Source organism: Malaya genurostris, chromosome 1 (assembly GCF_030247185.1).
Source record: "Malaya genurostris strain Urasoe2022 chromosome 1, Malgen_1.1, whole genome shotgun sequence".
NCBI lineage: Eukaryota > Metazoa > Arthropoda > Insecta > Diptera > Culicidae > Malaya > Malaya genurostris.
This window is the reverse complement of record NC_080570.1, coordinates 30,362,199-30,387,400: the sequence shown is the minus strand read 5'-3', so window position 1 is coordinate 30,387,400 and position 25,202 is coordinate 30,362,199. Positions and strand designations below refer to the sequence as shown.

Below are 25,202 nucleotides of genomic sequence, written 5' to 3'. Positions count from 1 at the left end.
ACCATGCCGGTTTTTTTTGTTGTTGCGATGATTTCCGATTCTCTTTGATGGCACTGATTTAATCGTGGAAGAGTTGCGAGTGAGCATTCTTTGATACGATAAAAGTCATCCTTGCATATAGGTATGATGACTTACTTGAAACTCGAGATTGTTCTCCGAAAAAATATAGGAATTCGTTGTTATAATTATTCCGAACACTTCTCCGCATTTAAATTAATAAATGATGGTAATAATATTTCAATTACCAAATAAATTCAAAAAGCACAGTTATTCACTGTCTGCAATTACCTGAATTGAAACTCTATATCAAATGAGTCTATGAAACATCTCACATCTCGGTTGCACGCTGAGCTAAACTATTGGTTCTGACACATTTTCATCTACGAGCTGTCATTCTGACGTGAATATATCCTTTTTACTAGATGCCAATTCCCACTGCCCAGTGATGCTAACAAATTTCACTGCAAAATTTTGAAAATTCACACGAAAAAAAAAAACAATTTTGAACAAAACATTTTTTCTAGATTTTTTACAGTAGCGAGAATCGTAGATATGTGTTATCCGAGTTATCTAAAAAAAAAAAAATCAAATTCGATCGACGCGAGGCTTTTGGGACTCCAATAATTTTCCAGTCCTAGAAAGTCGATCGAAAAATCGAAAATCAATAAAATCAAATGGTGTGATGTCAGGGTAAAATATTAAGAAAATATTGAGATATTTTTATAAATGTATTAGTATCAGTCTACAAGAACACATACACCGCACTGAACTTGTGTACAAGTGCACAAGCTCAGTTTAAACTAGTACGCAGGCTTGTATCCAGGTTTGCTACATCGAGTTTGCACACGCGGCACTATCGTTGAACGCCCTACAACGATTTGAATGAAAACTTGTTTGATCTAGTGGTTACTTTTCACCTATGCTCATTATATCTATTCATTTCGTTCTCTGGAATTTGCATAGCAATTATGCACCTTACCACTTCACTACCACCCCTTAATGTGTTAGTATCAGTCTTCAAAAAAAAAAAGTATGCACCGCACTAAACTTGTGTACAAATTTACGTGCGCAAGTTAAGCTTAAACTTGTACACGGGCTTGTATCCAAGTTTGTCACCAATTTGAACATCATGCACAGGAGTTGTACATAAGCGCGTAAGCTTAGGTTTGAACATATGTTTAAACATCGAGTTTGCGCACGAGGTGCTATCGTTGAACGCTCTACAACGATTCGAATGAAAACTTGTTTGATCCAATGGTGATTGAAGTTTTAGATGCGATTTACTTTTCACCTATGCTCATTATATCGTTTGATTTCGATTTCTGAAAGTTGTATTGCAATTATGCACTTTACCACCTCACCACCACCCGCCTCCTTTTATGAAAGGTATTTCTGAATGTATTCGTATCAGTCTTCAAAACAAAAACAGGCACCGCACTGAACTTGTGTACAATTTTACGTGCGTAGCTAGGTTTGCTGCAAACCTGAATATCGTGCACAGGAGTTGTACACAAGTGCGTGAACTTAAGTTTGAACATATGTTTGAACGTCGAGTTTGCGCACGAGGCACTATCGTTGAACGCTCAACAACGATTCGAATGAAATCTTGTTTGATCGAATAGTGATTGAATTTTTAGGTGTGAATTACTGTTCATCAATGTCATTATATCTTTTATATTCGTTTTCTGAAAGTTGCATAGCAATTATCAACCATGCCCATTGAAAAATTGTTACGAACGCCATGGCCGATTTGCTAAATTTTTTCTTATGTTCAGTAAAAATGCTTATATTTTCCAGAAAAAAAGTATGAAAATATTAGTAAAGTTGGATTTTTACGTTTGAAAAAGCGTTTTCAAACACAAAAATCGAAAATTGGTCGATTTGAAATTGAAAATAAAACACAAACAGGTGAAATTTCACTTCGCTAATTTTTTAATATGTTATGTTGACTAAATTTAAAAAAAAACAAATACACTGAGGTCTTTTTTTATGCGGGTTTTTTTACGCGACTTTTTTTATGCGAATTTTCAGAGTTATGCGGTTTTTTTTTATGCGAAGTTTCAGAGTTATGCGGTTTTTTTTATGCGAATTTTCAGAGTTATGCGGTTTTTTTTATGCGGGTTTTTTCTATGCGGTACGTAAATTCGCATAAAAAAAGACTTCAGTGTATAGCATTTTTATACAAACCACTTAAAACTATGGTACAAAATATGGTTGTTCTATTACATCCAAGCGACGGCTTCAAATTAGTGGTATGCCTCAATAAGCATTTGTAAACACTTTTTGATAGGTTCTATTGACGACATTTTCTGCTTGAAAACAAGGAAAACTAAATAATAATTGAACAATCTGAGCTAAATCACCTAGAACATATTACTCATTTTCTCACATATATTATATTATTCGGGTAGAAAATTGGAGTTATGAGTTTTGAAAGAAATACATTCCTCAAGTAACGCATTTTCTGACATGTAAAATATAACCTAATAAAAAGTAACGCATGTAACGCTTCGTAACGCCTATGACGTATCAAAAAGTAACATGTAACGCTTATAACTTACTAAAAAATAACGCATGCAACGCTACGTAACTACTATGACTTACTAAAAAGTAACGCATATAACACTTCGTTACGCCTATAACTTACTAAAAACTAACGTATGTAACGCTTCATAACGTAACAACAAAACGTATGTAACACCTATTACATACTAAACGTTCAAAACGTATGTAATGCATATAACATACTAAAAAATAACGCCTATAACTTACTAAAACAATAACGCCTATAAATTACTATAAAACAACGTATGTAACGCTTCGTAACGTACTGAAAAGTAACGCTTTGTAATGCCACGGACTTAATAAAAAGTAACAATTCTTATCACCAATAACTTACTAAAAAGTAACGCACATTCGTTAGGTATGTGACGCCTATGATTTAAAAAAAGTAACACATATAGCGCCTCTAACTTACTAAAAAATATAGCATCTAATGCTTGGTAACACACATAACTTGAAAGTAACGCATGTAACGCTTGGTAGCACCTTTAATTTTTCAAAAAAGTGACGCATGTTGAGGTTATGTGTTTATAACGTCAATTGTACACGGATTTAGCACATGTTTTTAGCCTGCCTTTCTCATATAGAAAGGTTATGCAATCACTGTGAAAACCGACTTTTGAACCGAGTGTCATATACCATTTGACTCAGTTCGTCGAGTACGCAAAATGTCTGTGAGTATGTAACATTTTTTCTGCACCAGCTTTTCTCGGAGATGGCTGAACCGATTTTCATTAGGTTAGATTCAAATGAAAGGTCTTGTGGTCGTCCCATACAAAAGTCCTTAATTTTATTAGGATCCGACTCCCGGTTCCGGAGTTCTGGGGTAAAATGTGCAAAAATTGTGAAAATAAGTGCACCAACTTTTTTTTTGGAGATGTCTAAACCGATTTTCAAATGACAGCTGTTTAAGTCCCATACTGAATTTCATTTGGATCTGACTTCCGGTTTCAGAGTTATGGAGTAAAATGTGCAAAAAAAAATGAAAATATGTGTTCTTACTTTTCTCATAGACCCATCAAAAAATTAGTAATATCAAACTTTTTTTTCAAGTTGTAATTATTTGAAAAATTCAAGACATGCATTTTTGAACCATGCCATTTGAAAACAAATTTTGAACGCCTTGGTCGATTTTTTTAATTTTTCTCATATGTTCGATAAAAATACTTATATTTTCTAGAAAAAAATGTGAAAATATTAGAAAAGTTAGTTTTTTGTGTTGAAAAAAGCGATTTCAAACACAAAATTCGAAAATTGGTCGAATGGAAATTAAAAAAAGGCGGGTGGGTAATGTCAGAGACATAACTGGATGTCGTGAATACGAAAACAACTGACATGTTCCTTAATACACTGAGGTCTTTTTTTATGCGGTCTTTTTTTATGCGGTTTTTTTTTACGCGACTTTTTTTATGCGAATTTTCAGAGTTGTGCGGTTTTTTTTTATGCGAAGTTTCAGAGTTACGCGGTTTTTTTATGCGAATTTTCAGAGTTATGCGGTTTGCCCTTCTGCGGTCTTTTTTTATGCGAATTTTTAGAGTTATGCGGTTTTTTTTTATGCGAATTTTCAGAGTTATGCGGTTTTTTTTTATGCGGTTTTTTTTTATGCGGTACGTAAATTCGCATAAAAAAAGACTTCAGTGTACTTCCGAATATCAATTAGTTGATCAATTGTATGAATTATGCAAGCATTCCCTTTTTTCACATTTTTCACAAAAAACAAGAAGGCTTCACTTGATCTTGATTACTGTGAATTTCACACAGCAAAAAGTACACAATTCCAATCAAACAGTTCTAGATTTGCACTAAACTGAGGATATTTACCTTCGATTTGCGAGCAAGAAATCCTAATAGTTCTTTAGAAAACTTTTAGAGCCATTAGAACGGCTGATTTTTGGTGATGCTCTCCACCGTTGTCCTCTTTTCGTTGTTTTTTCACCAATGCAAACAACTGGCAGCTGTGACGTAATCGCTCTTGTCGGAAGCGAAACTAGCTTTGCAAACGACACACAATACATCTGCTAGCAGTGGCGCTAGAATCCAAACTGATCCAATTTTTGTTAAAAGGTTTCTTTCTACGTGATTTCGTGTGTAGCTTTTTCACTAATGGGCGATCCTAACGGCTCTTAAAATAGCAGCATATAGAATTTTAATGTCGATTATTTAATTTGGATTTGCATTTCGTTGAAAGAAACTTCCAGGATGCTTTACGGAATTTATTCCTGCCTTTCAGAAGGACCAAATTGTGGAACTCACTATGATATAAAGCACCGTTCTGAACATTTTTCTCGAACGATTTATTGTACAGCAGCAGATATTTTGCTCTCTTCCTCAGAAAGAGTTCTGATTGGCTGGTGTTGACATGGGTCAAATGAGACAGGTTTTTCAATAGTGTACTATTGAAATACTTCAATGATGTTGCTATAAACGTTTAAGTTGAAAAATTTCGATTCTATTGAATTTTTTTAACATTTCAGAAAATTTTAATTTTTGATTATTTAAGATTATGTCACACAACTGAAAATTTTATCATAAAATTGTGATCATATTTCCGATGGCATGTAGCAAAAATTATGTTGATTCGTTAGATACAACAAGAGATATTCACGATCAAAAACTTATCACTCTCTCAGAGGGTAAATTTTGAAAAGGCTCCCCATAGTAAAGTAAGTCGTATTCACGACAAAAAAAAATGGTTACTTTGAGGGGGACGAAATAGATCTGGAAGAATAAATTTTTTTTTTAAATTATGAACAAATTCTTACTGTTTTTTCCCACATTTTTTCAAAGAGAAATTTTCGCCAACAGATGACTTTGTAGCTCCGGTACCGGAGGTCGGAACTCGGATGAAATTCAGTCGGTTTTCGCAATGTTTGCTTAGCATTTTTTATTAGAAAGGCAAAAAATACGCAACTTCAAGCACCGGTGCCTGGTGCCGGACATTGAATTTATGGGTAGCGCCATCTTCCGTGAAGCACTGGAGCCAATATAAATATGAGGGAAAAATCTGATCCTGTCTTTCAACTCCGGCAACCGACTGAAGAAGCTAACGTTGGGGTTAAATAGTCGATTTATGATGATGTAATAATTTTGTACGCCTTGGCCGATTTTTTTAAATTTTTTCATATGTTCGATAAAAATACTTACATTTTCCAGAAAAAAATGTGAAAATATTAGAAAAGTTGGATTTTTTGTTGAAAAAAGCATTTTCAAACACAGAATTCGAAAATTGGTCGAATGGAAATTTAAAAAAAATGGTTACTTTGAGGGGGACGAAACAGATCTGGAAGAATATTTTTTTTTTAATTATGAACAAACTCTTACTGTTTTTTTCCCACATTTTTTCAAAGTGAAATTTTGTAGCTCCGGTACCGGAGGTCGGAACTCGGATGAAAATCAGTCGGTGTTCACAATGTTTGCTTAGCATTTTTTATTAGAAAGGCAAAAACTACGCAAACTCGAAAGAAGGACTGGCTGTGGACTTGGACTTTTTTGTTCCATGACAGTGTTTTTAATCGTGCTTCTTCGCTGCATATGGTGGACTTTCAGCTGGGTTTTGAGCGCCTGTATGCATCCTTTATAGACAACACGAAACCATGGACTCACGGTTAGGCATGAGGTAGGAAATAGTGAACACTTTAACGACCAATTTGGTGTGGAAAATGTGTTGAAGCTGTTTGGTCGTGTTTTAATAATTTTTTATTCGAATGCTTCCTGCTGTTGACATCGTCAGTGATTTCCACTTCTACTAGCGTAGCAAACGGTTCAACACATCTCTGAAATAAATTGTATGTTTCCTGCTATCTTAATCGGCATTTAATAGAAACACACAGCTCAGCGGCTTTTGGACAGAAGATAAACAATTCTCTTCAAATTTATGGGAAAACCAAACCGATCATGTCACCAAATTTAAACCCAATCGACACAATATTTTTTGTCAGTCACACTAAGAAGAACCCAAGGTGAAAAAAAACGGCTCTCCCCAACTCCCATTATCATCTCATCCCATTTGCGCCGGTGCTGCTGGTTGGTTGCAACTGGTTTCCAAATCACCGTGCGCGGCCTGGCCTAGCTCTGCGGTCCCGTTCCGGTAACTGCGCGCCGGCTGTGCAGCAGCTCCGAAAACCAACCAAAAACCAGACGCTATCTGTTTTCCCATCAATTTCATAATCCACGGCTCGTTTTCGATCTATTTAGCATAGTATTTAAATTGATTTTCCTGGTCCCCGTCTCAAGCGATGCCCCCCCCCCCCCCCCCCCCCCCCCACCAAACCATCGGTGAGGGAATGCGCGTGCGCGCGCGAGTCCGGCTTAGCGAAATCGCCGCATCTTCTCCCGCCCCTCCCCCGTCAGCCGATCGCATCGAATCGAATCGGGGAATCGCATCCCGGTCCCGTTTCTGCTGCAGCTCGCAACAGCAGTAACCAGTCGGCGTGAAGCTGTGAACAACCGTTCTCGAGCCAGTTTCCGAAACTGACACAACAAACCGAAACGAATCCCGATTTTTCCGTTCAGGGTAGGCTTCGCGGTGACCGACCAGCAGCAAGGTTAAGCGGAAAGGAAAGGAGAGGGAAGGGGCGAAGAGAACAACAAACGTATCATTCCGATTTTCCGACTAAATCGAAGACTCCTGCCGGCAGGTCCGAAAAGAGCGTACATAAAGAATCTAATTAACGGTCCGGTTTGGAAGATTTCTTTAATTTTTTTTCTTCTAGAGACGGCCTTGTTACGTAAAAGATGCCAATCCGACGGCCACCGGTTCCGGCGTTTTTTGGGCATCAACTGATCATTGTGTGTGTGTGTGTATGTGAATTTTTTCCCCCTGTGTATGTGCGCATTTCGGCCACGGCTCGTTTGCTTTTTTATGATAGCGATCTTTATTTTTTTTATTGAGATATCAAAAGTTCCTTGAACTTTCAGTTTCAGTTTTTCGGCGAACGGCCGCCGCCAACAGGAGGAAGAGAAAAAAAAAATTTCTGATCTTTTGACGATACCGTAAGCTGGTTTTAATTAGTGAAATGAAGTCGATCAGAGGCGTTTTTTTTTGTTTTGTTCTCCCGGTCCGTTTTCATCGAGATGCATGATTTGTTCGGGACGGAACTTGACAGATGCAGATACCGGATGATGCGGATCGAATCTAAAATTAGAAGCAATCAATTCGATAAAGTCAATAGTCGCCTCATCTTAGTGAGATGAAACAGGGAGCAAGGGAAAAGCACGGCTCATGACCGTGAATTTCATGCAGCCGATAGGCTCCGAGCTCTAAACTAGATCAACAAAGTCGGTAACTTCGAGTGGCTGATTTGCATACAAATCGGGTCAATTTTTCATTGCTGTTTATGGTTATTGGTGATACTTGACAAACGTTTTTATGAAGGGATGATGAGGTAGTAGAAATGTGTGTTCTCCCATTATGATACGAAACGCATCTGGTGGGAATTGAAATTAAGAACGAAACACCGCACGATTAAATGCTACAACAGGATGCTCGAAGATGCAGCTTTTGATTGTTTGTAATTAGCGTTATTTTATCGGAATCACTTCAAAGCGGAAAATATAAAATAGGTTGCGTTTGAGATTGAGCTGTTGTGAGTACGAAAGATCCAACAAACAAACTTATCTAGGATAAACGTTTTAGATTGTACACTTCCGTAGATCAATTCGAATGGTTTTGTTAATTATATACAATTATTATTCACTTTTTTACTGATAGTAATAGAACATCACACAAAAAACAAATCCGCTTTTTAAGTTTTTGAAAACTGAACGAAAAATTGCTGTAGCCAAATTGAACTTCTTCTTCGAATATTTAACAATTCGTAGAATAAACAAAGAACTTCGATTCCACAGCTTCGGCTGTACCTCGGCTGTTCCACCTGGTAGCCACTATGAACCTATCGTATTTCGGTTATATGTCAATGTCAAATCCCAACGTAAGCTTGAACGTTTCTAACCGTTGTTTTAGTGCTGACGATTAAGTTACTTACTGAGTTGTGTTCCACATCCGCAGTAGTTTATTTGGTAGGAATTTTTCATCGGTTATTAGAAATTTGCGAATTGATGTCCCGCGTTTGTGTGATTTTTTTTTGTTCGTAAATTTTCATTTCCTTCTATTTCAACCGTTATTCTGCTCGCAGTTTGTTAGCTTGTCGGTGTAACAGTGTGACTAAAGACTGGAGACGACGTATACGTCATAGCGAACAAATTATATAAATCGACTTCGAATCTGTACATTTGATTTCTTCACGTTTCACTTTCGGCTTATCGGTTCTGAAAAACTTTGCGGTGTTTTAATTAATTCGAGAAATTTTGAAATCATTCGAAAACATCGCATAATGAAAAAGTGGTATAATCTCTTCTCTTATGAACGATTATTTTCACAGTTCAAAATTGTGTCTCTCAAGTAGAGTTGAACTTCATTTATTTATTATTTATTTATTTATTTATTTATTTATTTGTTTATTTATTTATTTATTTATTTATTTATTCATTTATTTATTTATTTATTTATTCATTTATTTATTTATTTATTTATTTATTTATTTATTTATTTATTTGGGAGCAGGGAAAAGCCCGGTGGAGATGAAATTTGTCAATCTCTCTCTCCAGCAGGCATAAAACATCCTCATCATTTGTTTCAACAGATTACAATGATCCAACTGATACATTTAGGCATAACATTACAATTAAAACTAACAGTTAAAACTAAATTTATAACACTATAACTAGTTAATGACACCAAGCATAACAGGTCAGTAATAGTGCTTTCACTTAAAAAGTGTGAGAGAGAGAGGAAAAAGTGGCTAGGTAAATGGAATACAAGGGTTGGTGGAGGGGGTGCTAAATGGGCGTAAACGAACGATGGGGTTAGAATCAGCTTGTTCAGCTTGGTTCAGAAAAAAAAATGAGTCGGGTTCGGGTTCAAAAATGTATGTCGAATTTCGGGTACTGGAACCAGATCCAGACCAGAAAAATGAACATGACAGGATCGAGTAAATTTCGGAAACAGGAAAAACTTTTTTTTCAGTCTCGAATCGGGCACGGGTCAAGTTCGGGTTGGGAAGCAAAATTATTCTCGAATTCTGATTGGGTACGGGTAAAAGAATTTTATTTTCAATTGGATACGGGTCGGGTTCGGGTTTAATAAATTGCTTACGTAACCATCTTGATGTTTAGTAGAGGTGATCGTGTATTTGTACCCGAAACTTGACCTGCACCTAAACCCGAAGGTTACGGATCGGGTACGGGTGACTATTTTTTTTTTCGTTTTAAACGGATACGGGTCGGGTTCGAGCTTGTTATGTTTCAGGTATTGGAACCCGATACCCGACCAGAAAAATGAACCTGATCGGGAAAATTTCGGATATAAGAAAACTTTTTTTTAAGTTAGAATCGGGTACGGGTGAAGATTTATATATTTTTCGGGCACAGATAGGGTTCGGGGTTGGAAGAATAATTATTCTCGGGTTCGGGTCGGGTACGGGTAAAAGTAAAAAATTGCTTACTCGACCTTAAAAAATTTGGAGTTCTTTGAATTCAATGTCCAAATATCCCGATATCGGGTTTGGAAGAATAATTATTCTCGGGTTCGGGTCGGGTACGGGTAAAAGTATTTTGTTTTCAATCGAGTACGGGTCGGGTTCTGGCCTAAAAAATTGCTTACTCGAGCTTCAAAAATCTGGAGTTCTATGAATTCAATGTCCAAATATCCCGATATCGGCTACTTTTGGAAGGGAGATTCTATTTTTATTTGTAGAATCAGATTTTGTTGATTGAAGGGCAATTTTCTTTATTAAAAACTTGAAGCTAGCAGTGGCGTCTCGTCACAAAATTTACTAGTTGTGCACTGCTTATGTGTTATGATATCAGATGTAACAGTTCATTGTAAGTGAAAACTAATGATTGAGGAATGAAGATTCGCTTGTGTTTTCCAATACAATGAAACAACGATATACTTTCGGATGGGTATTTTTTATTAAACTTATTTTGTATCATTGATACAATAGAAGAATTATGCGCTTTGTTTGTCAATAACCTCAATAATCGCTTCGACGTTGCCACTGAGACAGCCATAACGAATATCAAAAAGAAAATTAGTTTAGATTATTCTGTGAAAATTTCAGAATGATTCAATAATTTTTGCAGTCGGGAAAGGTTTTTTTTCTGAAGGAAGAATCGCATAGCTGAGAACGGCAACTTTCAACTTGCTCAATGAATATCTCGCCTTCAAAGGCATGCATCAAAAATTTATCCTGACAGTGTCTAGATAATTTAATTTAGAAGCGATTAGTGCATGAAAACATAGGTGTTGTCGCGATAAAAATGAAGTGATTGTTATTTTGGTGAAGGTATGTCGATTTCTTTGCATGCGCCATTTTTTCTGCTCCAGTTTCCTGGTAACGTAACGAAAAATGAGAGAGAAATAAAATCGGCTCAGCAAGGCTGCCAAACAAGCGGTAGCTTTATTGAATGGAGACACTTACATATGTCAATCCCATTCGACCGATTGATGTAGTCAAACTTGTAACCGAAAATATAGGAACTTTTTGAACAATTGAAAACATGAGTTGCAGGAGAAAAAAATAATAACTGCTTTAGGTTAACTAAATCAGCTTTTTTTCTGACTGCAACTGACTGTTAAACTGCAAGGTGACAGGTGATATTGCATTTCGGTACCAAACCAAAGAATGCTCTGCAAATAACAGAAACTTTACCAGGGCTCAACGGTTGAACTGATAGGTGGTATAGTAATTCAACATGAACTGTTATGAACTGACGAGTCGAAAACCTTTACTGATGAGCAGTGTTGGTGATTGCCGAAAATTTGACAGAAGCTGCTATATTGCTATCTATATTGTATACAACATTTTCAATCCGGTAGAAGATGCTACAAGAACTCGAGTCTCTCAATGCATGAACCGCGAGAGAATGTTTCTACAATCCTTCGCTCCACTTCATACTCTGAGTATTTCACGGCCCTTAAAAAAATTACAGTCTGATAATGATCGTTGCTGTGTGGAATTTCCCAAGAGAGAATCGCAAGTTGACAATTATCGCAGAAAATCGAATCGATGATTCAACTTGATGATACTCATACTAGGTTGCAATATTTCAAAACCCTGGTTTGGAGCATTCACAGACACAACTTATACAAAGCGGCAATAGTAAAATGATTCTATCGCAATTATCAACTGCCTGTATAGAATCGGAACGCGAAACGAGACGACCGTTTGTTGCTTCAGAGAAGATCACCACAGCAGCGTGCTAACCTTTGATTCTCAGAAATGTCATCGAGAGAAATTCACTCTCGCACTGGTGTCGATTCTATGTTAAATGAGCCATGCCAGGTTTTTGTTGTTGCGATGATTTCCAACTCTCTTTGATGGCACTGATTCAATCGTTGAAGAGTTTCCAGTGAATGTTCTTTGATACGATAAAAGCCATCTTTGCTGATGAGTAACAAACCTTATGTCTCGCTAATCTGATCAGAAGCCAAAAAAAAAAAAGAACCATTCAGGGGTTTGGTATCTCATGGGTAGCCGATTTGTACAAAAGAACTCATGAGAATAGTTTTTTTTATACGTTTCGTCTTCGACTCAACAGTGCATTAGCAGTTAATGTTGGAATGAAAAAAAAAAGAATTTTCCCATTCGGGTTATCGATCAATTTTAATCTTTCCCAGTTTCATTTGATAATCTTTTATTGAAATTAGTTTTTTAATGAAAATCCTTGAACTTTTGCGTCACGAATTCTCTATTTGCTCGAAGGATCGTAACGCCAGCAAGTTGAGTAACTTTGCTAAGTGCGAAACTACGCCGCCGCGGCTTATGTTTTTCAACTGACTGGCATTTGGCATGGCATGCGTAGAAATTTTCCTTTCGGAGCGGTAAAAAGATGTCAATATCTTCGTCGGTTACTGGTTTTTCTCTGTTGTAACTCATCGAAATGATCCTTCGGGTGGTTCGCATCTGGTCATCGGACATTCCGAGCATACTTGGACCGCGACGACTGTACGTGCGTGTGTTTTTTTTTGTGTACGAATACCCTATTAATCATCCGACTGGTTGCCTCTGCCATCCACAGCAACAACGGCGACGCGGGGAGTGCAGTTCTTACTTCAACCGAACTGAACGCTATGCCAGAGGCACTACAAGTGGTAACGATCATTCTTAGGTTTGTCATGCGTACAAAAAAAATGCGCGCCCCCCTGCCGGTAATGTGCGTCGTTGTAAGCCCTCCCCATAGAGGAAGAACGCAAAAGTGCAGGTGAGTAATGAAAATATGTTGACCCCGCCGACCACTGGCGCACTGGTCGCTATTTGTTCTTAGCGAAAGCCCGAGTAGCTCTGCTTCCCACCGAGAAACGCTCGGTGAGTTATGTTGAGAACAACAACAGAAGAAAAAAAACCTAGCTACTGTTCTGGAATCATTTTGCCCTCCGGTACCACCAGCACGCCATCCTGCTGTGCCCCCCGGGTTAAAACTACCGGCAGTCAGTCAGTCAGCCGCAAGGAATGGCTTCGTTAGAAGAGGAAGAACGCACAGGATGTTGCATTCCTGGTGCAATCTTTAGCGAACCCCACAGCCACAATCAGAGGAAACCGGGGGTTCCGATCAATTTATAATTAACTCGTATCTTCCACGTCCGGCGCGCACGTGTAAATTCTCGCGAAATGGACGATGCACGGAGATGCGCTCAGCACGAGGTCGCCGTTGACGATTTCCGGCGATCGCGCGCCGCAACCTTGCAACCAGGGCTTCGTGGGAATATACAGCGACGGCGGGTGCACTGATCGCACTGGAATGCTGCACACCACATTCGAGTTCTGCAGAATCGTTTAGCACTTCCGCGGTCTGTCGAAAATCGAGACAGTTTGACAAAGGTAACGGTACAATCATGATCAGGGGTTTTTTTTTGTTCGCTTTCCCTCAATTCTACTCTGAAGTCGAATTTAACGTAAAACCATGAAATGAAAGTTAGTTCTGGTGACTGATCTTATCCGACGGGTGCCAAGGGGACGCAATAAAAAAACGAAATAATATCCCCCCCCCCCCCCAGGGCCCAGGGAGAAGTGCAACCTGAGTGAAAAACGAAAATTGGTCGGATGAGTAATAAAAACAAGTGAAGCCAGCCGCGCGACGGACCGACGAAAGCAGATGATATTACGTCTTTCCGCTGAACCGGGGACACTTCAACAGCATAATTTTCGGATAGAAACCGGTTCCATCCCGGGGCCGTTTGTTTACTTTTCACACATATTTACATTGACGTTTTCGTTGTTGGAAACATTATTCCACAGAGAATGGAAATTTATTATTTTTTTTTGGGGTCTTCACGGGAACCACTCAACAAAGGTAACAACGTGGTAACGAGTGCGAGTGTGCATTTCCGGACCAATTCGGCAATGTGTTCTCGGATGGGCGCCATCCGAGATCAAATTGAGGTCCTAAAACGGACTGGGGAGGCAGGGCAGTGGGCAGTGTGAAAAGTTCAACAATTATTAATATCGATTATCTTGGTTGGTTTGCCTGAAGCGTCTCCTGGAACCGAACAGAAGGAATGGGGCAAAAACCGCCAAACAAAATCAAATGAGGAATGTTTAATTGTTTCTTTCTGTGCGACCTCTTGCCCGAGAAAAGTTACTTCAACGAACGTGTTTCTGTGGGCACAGACCGACCGAGCAGACCCAGGAGGACCCACTCCCGTCGGTGCTCGGCTGGCTTTAGCACCTTCCCGAGCAAGTCGTCCCGGATCCGGTTCAAGGTTCGGAGGTGCCCAAGGTGGATGGGAAAATGCAGAATACTTAAATCGAATTCGTTATCTGGAACGGAGAAGGAAGAAACTAACAGTGAATTATCACAAATCGTTACCCTGGCGCGTCCGCCACCCCTCCTTCGCGTGCGGAATCCACGGGTTCATGTTTGTGTATGCAAATTGACATCACAAACAGACGATTCAAAGGCGTCCAGGGTCGAAAACATCGACCGCTGGACCGCCGTTCTGTCAGGTGTCTGGGAGTGTGTGTGTGTTGGTGCGTCTGTGCCCTGGTTTGCCTCTGGACTCTGGCAAACCAAGAGCAATCGCCTTGTTGCCTACGAAGATTGTATCGAATGGCAAAGGCAAAGGCCGAGTCGCGCAGAAACAATCGCGATTTTCCGAATGTTTTTACGAATCGATAAGAACGAATTGAAACGGTTTGGAAGAATCGTCGAACGTCGTTTGGGTCGAGTCACGTTACGCGATAATGCGCGGTAAAACACTTGTTTGATATGCAGAAAACCGACGAAGCACAGGTACACGGGTTTGCAGGAATAACGGATCGGTTAGTGTGAGAAAAAATTGGAGGAATGATTACGAACAGAGGGAGGGAGCGTGGGTCCCGGTGTAAACCGTTGATAATTGCTAATGGGAATGTAAACACTTCGAAGTGATTTGTGCTTTTTTGAGGCAGTAAAAAAATCGAAGAGTGTGTCAAAAGAACACAAAAAAAAACAATTATGTAACCGTACTACTTAAGATGCGCCATTCGATTCACTTGGTTTGAATTTGGCCAAAAAAATGACTAACGGATTTTCATTGACGTTTCGTTTTGCTCGAATAATATGATTTTTAGTGATATAATTAAAAAAAACCTATTTTAATGATGCCTTTCTCATATTACTCATTACATGATAAATATAACCGTGAAATTCGCAAAAACAACTGTTTATTGAATAGAAATAGGAAAATTTGTTCGGACCTTATCACACAAACTTTATTAATCCTGTTTACCCTGTAGTTCCGGAACCGAAAGTAGTATCCACAAAAATGAGGAATTCCGTATGAAACTGTAAGGTTTTTCTTTTGAACCTATAAGTTTGTGAAAATCGATTTGGCCATCTCCAAGAAAAGTGAGTGAGATCCTTTTTGCAGTTTTTAATCACTATTTCCAATTCTTTCGAAACCGGATTCAGATGAACGGAATAGCCGAAGTTGGTTCGTTTGCTTCCAACAAATATGACCTACAAATTGGAACAGTTTTTATTATTATTATTATTATTTTTTTTTTTTTTTTATTATTATTATTATTATTATTATTATTATTATTATTATTATTATTATTATTATTATTATTATTATTATTATTATCATCACTACACAACGTGTACGAAATAGAACAAAACACACCTTGTTCGTTTTGCGTTTTCTTCTTCTTTCGGTGTTGTACATATTGTCACTCTATATGGCGATTTGAAAATTTTGACACTCATCGCCCTGCAACTGCGGAACCGGAAGTCGGATCCGTATGAAATTTCACAGTAGCTTTAAAGACAGTATGAACTTTAATTCAAATCAAGATTTGTGAAAATCGGTTCAAGCATCGCAGAGAAATCGAAGTGAATTTAGTTTTAGGAGTTTTTCTTCTCCACTTTCGGTGCTTTCGGAACAGGAAAAGAGGAGACCAGTAGTACCGAATTAAGTTTTCATGCCCACTAACTAACAAGCTCTGCAAACTAAAAGAATTTATCAGACAGTTTTATGGTATTTGTACCTATTTTTAACCATCGTTCGTGGAAAAATACTAATAAAATTGGTAATTTTCGACTTATCACGCTTTAGTTCCGGATCCGGAAGTCGGATCCAGATAAAATGTTCTACAAATTTGTAGGATATTGTAAGACCTTTTATTTGAATCTTAGTTTGTGGAAATCGGTTGAGTTGTTCCAGGGATAATTGACTGTACACTTTTTTTCAAATTTTTACATATTACCATATAACTCCGGAACCGGAAGTCAAATTCATATGAAATTCAATAGCAAGCTATGGGACTATAATACCTTTTGTTTGAATCTTAGTTTGTGAAAATCGGTTCAGCCATCTCTGAAAAAAGTGAGTGCAAATTTTTTTCAGTTTTTTGGTACATATCATCCTATATCTCCAGAACCGGAAGTCGGATCGGAATGAAATTCAATAGCAGGCTATGGGACTATAAGACCTTTCATTTGAATCTTTGTGACAATCGGTTCAGCCATCTTTGAGAAAAGTGAGTGCATATTTTTGTTACACACACACACACACACACACACACACACACACACACACACACACACACACACACACACACACACACACACACACACACACACACGGACACACACACACACACACACACACACACACACACACACACACACACACACACACACACACACACACACACACACACACACACGGACACACACACAGACATTTGTTCAGTTCGTCGAGCTGAGTCGAATGGTATGTGACATTCGGCCCTCCGGGCCTCGGTTAAAAAGTCGATTTTCACAGTGATTGCATAGCCTTTCTGTATGAGAAAGGCAAAACCCTTCTTAATCCACCTAGTGGTGTGATAATGCCTTTCTCTTCTTTCATAACAGTCTCATGAAAATATGTTTCATACTTTTATTAAATAATTTTGGATACTAATTTTGACACCAATTGATTTAGATTGATTCGAGTAGTTCACAAAAGCATACTTCAGTGTTTATGTCACACAGTCAGCATCATTTTTACAAACCATAGGGGGGAGTACATGAAATTTTCGAAATCGAAAAAAAATGTTTGAGGCCAAAAGGCTTAGAATTGCATGAAACGTCGAGATTTAGTGTCATCTCGAAAAAAAATTTTTTTTAAATCGACTTTTTGGGACTGAAATCAAAATTTTTCTAAGTCCCAGAAAGTTGATTTTTTCAAAAAAATTTTTTTTTGGGATGACACTAAATTTCGATGTTTTATGCAGTTTTAAGAGTTTTGGCATAAAAAAAAATGTTCGATTTTGGAAATTTCAAGTACTCCCCCCTATGGTGCTTTTTCAAGATCGAAAATTGTCAAACCTTTACCACCAGGCAGCACCCCTTACGCATGTCCGATTTAGCTCAAATTTAGCATGAAGGCTTTTTTCGAGGTGCTTAAACTTTTGAGCACTAGAGCTTAACAAAAATAGAGGTGATCCCTAAATTTTGGCACCCTAATATATATAACAGCGGTAAAAATCAACGTGTTTTGTCGGTTACGTCGCTTATACAATCATATCTCCGGAACCAAAAGTCACAGCCATTTGATCTTCGAACTTGATCAAGGGCCCGACAGTAGCTTTCAAACGAGCCCAAGTTTGTTCAATCGGCTCAGCCATTTCTGAGAAAATTGAGCGCGTTCAAATATCTTCAAAAAGTGCAGACACTCACACACATTTTCCGATCTCGTCGAACTGAGTCGAATGGTATATAACACTATGGGTCTCCGAGGCTCCGTTCGAAAGTCGGTTTTCCAGCAATTCTAATACCTTTCTATAGAGAAAGGCAAAAACTGAATGCCAAATGTCTTACAAATGCATGAAACGTCCAGATCTGGGGTAACTTAAAAAATTTTGAAAAATATTCCGAAATCAAAAAATAAATTTTGAGGCCAAATGTCTCAGAAATGCATGAAACATCGAGATCTGGTGTAATTTCAAAAAAAAAATAAACAAAAATTATACTTAACTGTGCACCTAGCATAAATTTGGGGGTAAAAGCAAACTTTTTCCCCTTCAAATTACCAATAAAAAATTATAATTTCAAAAAAAAAATTATTTTTCTAATCGACCTTGGGAACGCATAGCTTCTGAAACCTGCGTAGAAAAAAAAAACCGAAAAACATTGAAAATTTTTTTTGTTGTCATATATCTTAGAAATGCATAAACCGTCCAGATCTGGCGAAATCAGAAAAAAAAAATTCGGAAGACTCCGGAAATTTGCGTAGAAAAAACTGCAAAGCTATTAACATTGGTGTAATCTAAAAAAAAAATTTCAGAAAAATCGGTTTTTACGCGTAAAAAAAGACTTATTTGGTGTATTTGGTTATTTGAAAAGTTCACAATGCTCATGGCGAACACTGTTTTGTTCCCAAGTTATAATTGTAATCATTCAGGGGCTAGCCAAATTTTGTGCTAGGGCACATAACCGATTTTGATATTTATGTTTACTTTTCGTCTTGGACTCATCAGTGCATAGCAGTTCAAATTGAACTGCTTTATGCAAACCTCGTCCCAGTTGCTCGGCCAGAAAAAGTAGAAAACACGTTTTCGTTCGGCACGTTAGTATAGATATTGCATTTCGATGCGAAGATAAAAAGTGTTCTGTAAATAGCAAAAACTTTACGTCTGCTTAGCGGTTCAAATTGAACTGTCGAGTTTTGCGCAAAGCAGTTCAATTTTAACTACTATGCGCTGATGAGTCAAAGACGAAACGTAAACATATTATAATTGTAATTTTTTAATGACACTCTAGTAGCAAAAGAAAGGCATAATCACAGCACTAGTTGGACGAATTACTAAGAAGAGATTTTTTCGATTGGGCTCTCGGGTCAGAAAAAACTGTTTGACACTATGTGCAGAGTTGGGAATCGAACTCAGGCAGACTGTGTGAAAGGTGATGGTCTTTCCCATCACGCTAAGCCCGTTCTTAAGTATTTTCATAGATGTCGAAGCAAGTCTAGTTCTTCGAAAGCTCATTGGACTATATAAAATTACACTACTGACTTTAACCGCTTCGGTTGTTTTCAAAGCCATGTGTTGCATTCTTCAATTCTAATCGTTAATGGAATAAATGATGCGATCGAAGAAAGTTCTGGTATAAAGACGCTTTTACTTCCTGTATTGAAGTGTCGCTAATGCACTAGTAGCAGTAATAGACTCAGCCGAAGTAGTAATCGACTATGTTTTGGTACGATGCAGCCTTCTGTCATACGTCGGTTACACGTTCTTAGAACAGAAAAAAAATCTATCAGCAGAACGCAACTTCGCACACGACACGCCTTCCATCTCGGGAAAAATAGATAACAATCCGCTGCAAGAACAGATTATCATGGTCCCGATCTAAACATTTCGAGATCAATTTTGCTCGCTTGGCATTCAATCTACCGTTGCCCGGGAATCTCCTATCCTATACCGAACGTCCCCCGAATCCATCCATCCTCTCAAACTGTTCGGATTGCGTAAAAAAGGGGGTCTCTCGGTAGAACAAAATTGGCTTGCCATGCATAGTTCACTATCGACCGGGCCGTAGAAACACAATCAACCCCGTTCCCCCTCACCACAGGATCGACCCCTGGTCGTTTCCTGCTAGCTTCTTCGGATGAAAGCCCCATTTCATAACCGATCTATCCTCCCTATCTAATCAAACATAATAAGGCAGCGCAAAACACCGGTCTGATGAATGATAAAGCCACACCATTACCGATCATTAGCCAGATTGATATCTTCATCATCATGTTTGTTCGCGCGGGAGACGAACGACGACGCCGGAGTTGAACGCTGGCGGAAGCGAATTCAAAACTCGAAGTCGGGAACGCGGGAGCAACGACGAATACCGATGTCGTCTACACAGACACACACACGCACGCACGCGTCCGGGATGACTACCGGGTGAGAAAAAGATGAGAACTCCACACTCCAACCCCGTGGTGTCGATGACGAAGGTTCCGTTGAACCGTCTGCTGCTCAATTTGGTACTCAGTTTTCCTAATACCAACCAACCAACCAACCAGCTGATTGCGCTGGCACCGGCCAATGGAATCATTTCGCGCGGGCCGCGCCGTATCTGATCGAACCAACGTCAATCAACCGAACGGTTTCCTATGTGTGATGAGAATATTCCCGGGGCGGCGGTAATAGGGTTAAACATTTGGACAATAGTGTGGTGTTGTGGTGGTGGTTGGGGATGGGAATGCTAGCGGGAAAAAAGGCTATTCTCGGCTACGCATTTATGCTATGCGCATATGAAAATTTTCGGTGTATGATCTTCTGGGTGGGGGGTTTGGCAAATCTTCCATTCCTCCCCCCCCCTCCCGGTGATCCGTGATCCGATCCGCAGAGCAGCCCAATTTAGCTGACTGACTAAACGAGCTGCGAAGCAAAATCACGCGGAAAAGCGTGTGAGAGAGCGAGCGTTCAATAGCTATAGAGATTCCAAACTCTTCACACACGCGAACACAATTTACCCGCCGGACCCAAAAGAGAACTTGATTGAACTTTTACTTTATAGCCAGCCTCGCTTGCCCGGTGCACCGTTTCAGCAGCCTAAACGGAATATTTTCATGTTTCATCACTGCGATCACTTCACGTCTGTTATCGGGACTCGTTCGGCTTTTCGGAGTTCAGCTAAACTCAATTTGATTATAGCTATTATGGTAAATCGCACTGCCCCGTTGGGTGTTTGTTCAGCGGGGTTTTTCAGTTCGGAATGTGTGCGGCTTCCCGGAGTGGCCGCTGCTCTAACTGATAGCCCAAGAATGCTGTTTGTTTAGTGTTGAGCCCCAAGTTAACCCATCCACAGCACAGAACCCAACCAAGCACCAGAGCAGAGCAGTCAGAGGAGGTCCGTCAGGTCCGAAGGAGGAGGGCCAATTACGATGACGATGATCAGATCAGGGAGTGCATTGATAGGGCCACGACGAGATCGGTCCACCATCAATCATCATCATCATCATCATCATCATCTTCCACCATTTTTGCTTCGCGAGGGGGGCAAAAACGAATGCATTCGTCATATCCCGAGTCCCGAACCTGCTGACGCTGCTTCTGCTGCTGCTGCTGCTCAGGGCAGTGATCAAAGATCAAAGTTGTCTGTTCTCGGAAAGGGTCAAACCTGGTCTGCCGATAGGCGATGCGACGATAGGCCTTTTGATGATATTATCGATTAACAAACGTGTGTGTTTTGGCTTACCTTTTGTTGGCCGATGTGCCCTGCAACGAAAGAGAAGATAGAGTTGTTAGAGATTTGATGATGACTTTCGGTCAGCCGGTAAATCAAGATGATTCTGGAGTTTTGTTTTTATGTTTTCCTTACATCAATGGGGGGTGCGGTTTTCGAGAAGGCATTTCAGAACCGATCGCCTGATGGTGTGCTGTTTTGAAATTGAATTGTGCACCGGGGATCGATGGGAACCATAAAAAAGATAACTACGGTTTGGAGCGGTTAGAAAATATGTTGCGCTATGGGTATAGAAAAATGATTCAAGATTTGAATCGGCTCACTTGCAACGGTTGATTTCAAACAAAACGAACTAGAACACATTATTGTCAAATATTAACTTATCAAAAAACATGCTAATATTCTAGACTCATTTCTAATTTTGTTAAGCGGTAGTGCTCAAAAGTTTAAGCACTTTCAAAAAGTCCCTACGAAAAATTTGAGCCTAACACATGGATCAATAAGTCCCGAGACTAAAGCAGAGATGGCGCTTGTAGTAAACCAGTAATCACGTCTTTCTAGAGTACTAACCTTTACTTGAAACGGGTCAAAATTTTAGATCGATCCGATCAGAAACAGCTGAGTTATCGAGATTGGAGTAAAGTCGTTTCGTAGTTTGTTTAAAAAATGGAAAAAACCGAGTTTCGTGTTTTGATAAAACATTGTTTTTTAATGGGTAAAAACACCGTGCAAGGGAAACAATGGATTGGAAAATGTTATCCGGACTCTTGTCCATCAAACGCAAAGATTTGTCGGTGGTTCGCCGAGTTTAAACGTGGTCGTACCGACACAAATGACGCGGAACGCTCGGGTAGACCTGTGGAAGCCGTTACATCGGAAAATGTGAGTGAAGTGACAAAAATTATAATGAAAGATCGTAAAGTGAAGCTCCGTGAGATTGCTGAGATGACACAGATATCATATGGAAGTGTATTTACTATCTTTCATGAGAAATTGAGCATGAAAAAGGTTTTTCCAAGTGGGTGCCGCGATTGCTGCAATGCACCCTGCCACAAGTCGATGAAAACAATGGTGAAATTGAACGAATTGGGCTTTGATCTGCTTTCCCACCCTCCATACTCGCCAGATTTAGCCCCCAGTCACTACTGGCACTTTGCTGATTTAAAAAAAATGCTCCAGAGAAAAAGATTTGGCTCAAATGAGAAGGTCATCGCTGAAACTGAAGCTTATTTTGAAGCGAAGATAATTTTTTTTTATAAACATGGTATTGAAAAATTGGAAAAACGTTGGAACCATTGTATCAGCCTAAAAGGTGATTATGTTGATGAATAAAAAAAAATTTTGCAAAAAAATGTTGTTTCCATTGTTAGTCTCGGGACTTATTGATCCATGTGTTAATCTCAAAAGTCTCAGAGTCGAGATTTCAAATAAAAAATTTTTTTATATAATTCCAAGTCATGCCATTTATATAATTCTAAGACATGGCATAAAAAAAAGAGTTCGATTTCGAGAATCTCCAAATTTTTCTGTCCCAGAGACGAAATTAAATTTGATGTCATTAAAAAAATCGAGATGAGTTTCAAACGATTCATTACATTTGGCATCAACAATTTTTTTTTTAGATTTCGAATGTACGTTGAATTCGAATTTGTTGCTCAATTTATTTTTTATTTTTTTGAATACTTCGCTAAGTTCATATGAAGTTAGCGAAGGCCCCCTCCCAAATATGCTTCAAAACAGATCGAAGCCCAGTGAGTAATTTGTTATTAATTTGTTGCTAATTAGTTACAGTAATTTTGAATTTGTTGCTCAATTATTTTTTTAGTTTTTTGAGTACTTCGCTGAATGTAGTTCATATGAAGTTAGCGAAGTCTCTCTTTCAAATATGCTTCAAAACAGATCGAAGCTCAGTGAATAATTTGTTGCTAATTAGTTACGATAATTCTGAATTTGTTGCTCAATTTTGTTTTCATTTTTCTGGGTACTTCGCTATGTTCATATGAAGTTAGCGTAGCCACACTTTCAAATATGCTTCAAAACAGATCGAAGCTCAGTGAATAATTTGTTATTAATTAGTTACAGTAATTTTGAATTTGTTGCTCAGTAATTTTTTTTAGTTTTTTGAGTACTTCGCTAAGTTCATATGAAGTTAGCGAAGCCCCCTTCCAAATATGCTTCAAAACAGATCGAAGCCCAGTGAATAATTTGTTGCTAATTAGTTACGATTATTCTGAATTTGTTGCTCAATTTTTGTTTTTATTTTTCTGGGTACTTCGCTATGTTCATATGAAGTTAGCGAAGTCTCTCTTTCAAATATGCTTCAAAATAGATCGAAGCAAAGTGAATAATTTGTTATTAATTTGTTGCTAATTAGTTACAGTAATTTTGAATTTGTTGCTCAATTATTTTTTTACAGATTTGAAGCATATTTGAAGGGGGCCTTCGATAACTTCATATGAACTTAGCAAAATACTCAAAAAATTGAAATAAATTGAGTAACAAATTCGAAATTATCGTAACAAATTAGCAACTAACTATTTACTGGGCTACGATTTGTTTTGAAGCATATTTGGAAGGGGGCTTCGCTAACTTCATATGAACTTAGCGAAGTACTCAAAAAAATAAAAATTAAATTGAGCAACAAGTTTAAAATTGTCGTAACTAATTAGCAACAAATAAGCAACAAATTATTCACCTATTTGCGTTAACATCGGCGAGAGGTTCCTCGCTAAGTTCATGTTCATAATTTCAAGACATATGACATAAAAAAAAGTTCGATTTCGGGAGTCTCAAATTTTTTTCTGTCCCAGAGTCGAATTAAAATTTAATGGTCTAAAAAAATCGAGATGACACCAGATCTCGACGTTTCAGACAATTCTAAGGCTTCCGGCATTAAAAAAATTTCAATCGATTTCGGAAATCTGTTTGGGGACATTTAAAAAAAAATCGAGCGTCACTGAATCTCCACGTTTGATGCAATTCTAAGTCCCAGAGAGTCGAATTATTTGAAAGAGAAAAAATTATATCAAATATCTTAGAATTGCGTTAAACGTGGAAATCTTGTGTTATCTCAAAAAGATTTCATGCAAACATAAAAAAAAATTTGATTCCAAAAATCTCAAAATTTTTGTAAGCCCGAGAACGTCGATTTGAAAAAAAAAAATTACGTGCCACACAAAATCTCAACGTCTTATGCAATTCTAACACTTTTAGTTAGTATCAAAAACAAAAAAAAATCGATTTCAAAAATCTCAAATTTGAATTTAAAAAAAAACGAAAACAAACATTTTTATGTCAAATGTCTGCTGTTATCTCGAAATGAGTTCATGCAATTCTGGTACATAAAAAAATTTCGATTTCAGAAATATACCAAAAAGTCCCAGAAAGTCGATTTTTACAAACATATTTCTTTTGAACTGACACCAAGATCTCCACGTTTCATGCAATTCTAAGCCTTTTTATAAAAACAAAATTTCGATTTTGGGACTCTCAAAATTTTTCTTTCCTAGAGTCGAATTTTATTTTCAGACTATTCTAAGGCATTTGGCATCAAACAATTTCTGTTTGATTTTGGAAATCTGTTTGGAAGTCCCAGAAAGTCAATTAAAAGAAGCAAAGTTCACTCAAGTGTTGTGTCGAAAAGATTTCATGCAATTCTCAAACATATTTTTTTTTCGATTTCAGAAATCTCAATATTTTTCAAAAAAAAATTTTTTTTAGTCTATTTTTACAAAAATATTTTTTTCGAGTTGACACTAAATCTCAACGATTTATGCAATACTAAGACTAATTCCGATGTCGGAAATCTAAAAATTTTTCAAAACCCAGTGAGTCGAATTAAAAAAAAATCTGAAATCGAAATGTTTTTTTTATGTTAAATGTCTTACAATTGCATGAAACGTGGAGATCAATTTTCAATATCAGAAATC

General features: G+C 38.1%; 2 protein-coding genes across 6 annotated transcripts in view; one reads left to right on the top strand and one right to left on the bottom strand.

Moving 5' to 3' along the window:
- LOC131435864 (uncharacterized) overlaps positions 1-25,202 on the bottom strand; it is a 388,758-nt gene that overhangs the window by 212,565 nt on the left and 150,991 nt on the right. For 4 of the 5 annotated variants that reach the window (XM_058604130.1, XM_058604153.1, XM_058604121.1 and 1 more), the window contains one exon: positions 21,286-21,305. The gene's annotated coding sequence lies outside the window, so the exon portion shown is untranslated. Of the gene's footprint in view, positions 1-21,285; positions 21,308-25,202 lie in introns of all 5 variants that reach the window. The other variant, XM_058604145.1, reaches the window with a different exon arrangement.
- Positions 1-25,202, top strand: part of LOC131435895 (autophagy-related protein 16-1) — a 347,031-nt gene that overhangs the window by 230,790 nt on the left and 91,039 nt on the right. The window lies entirely within an intron of this gene.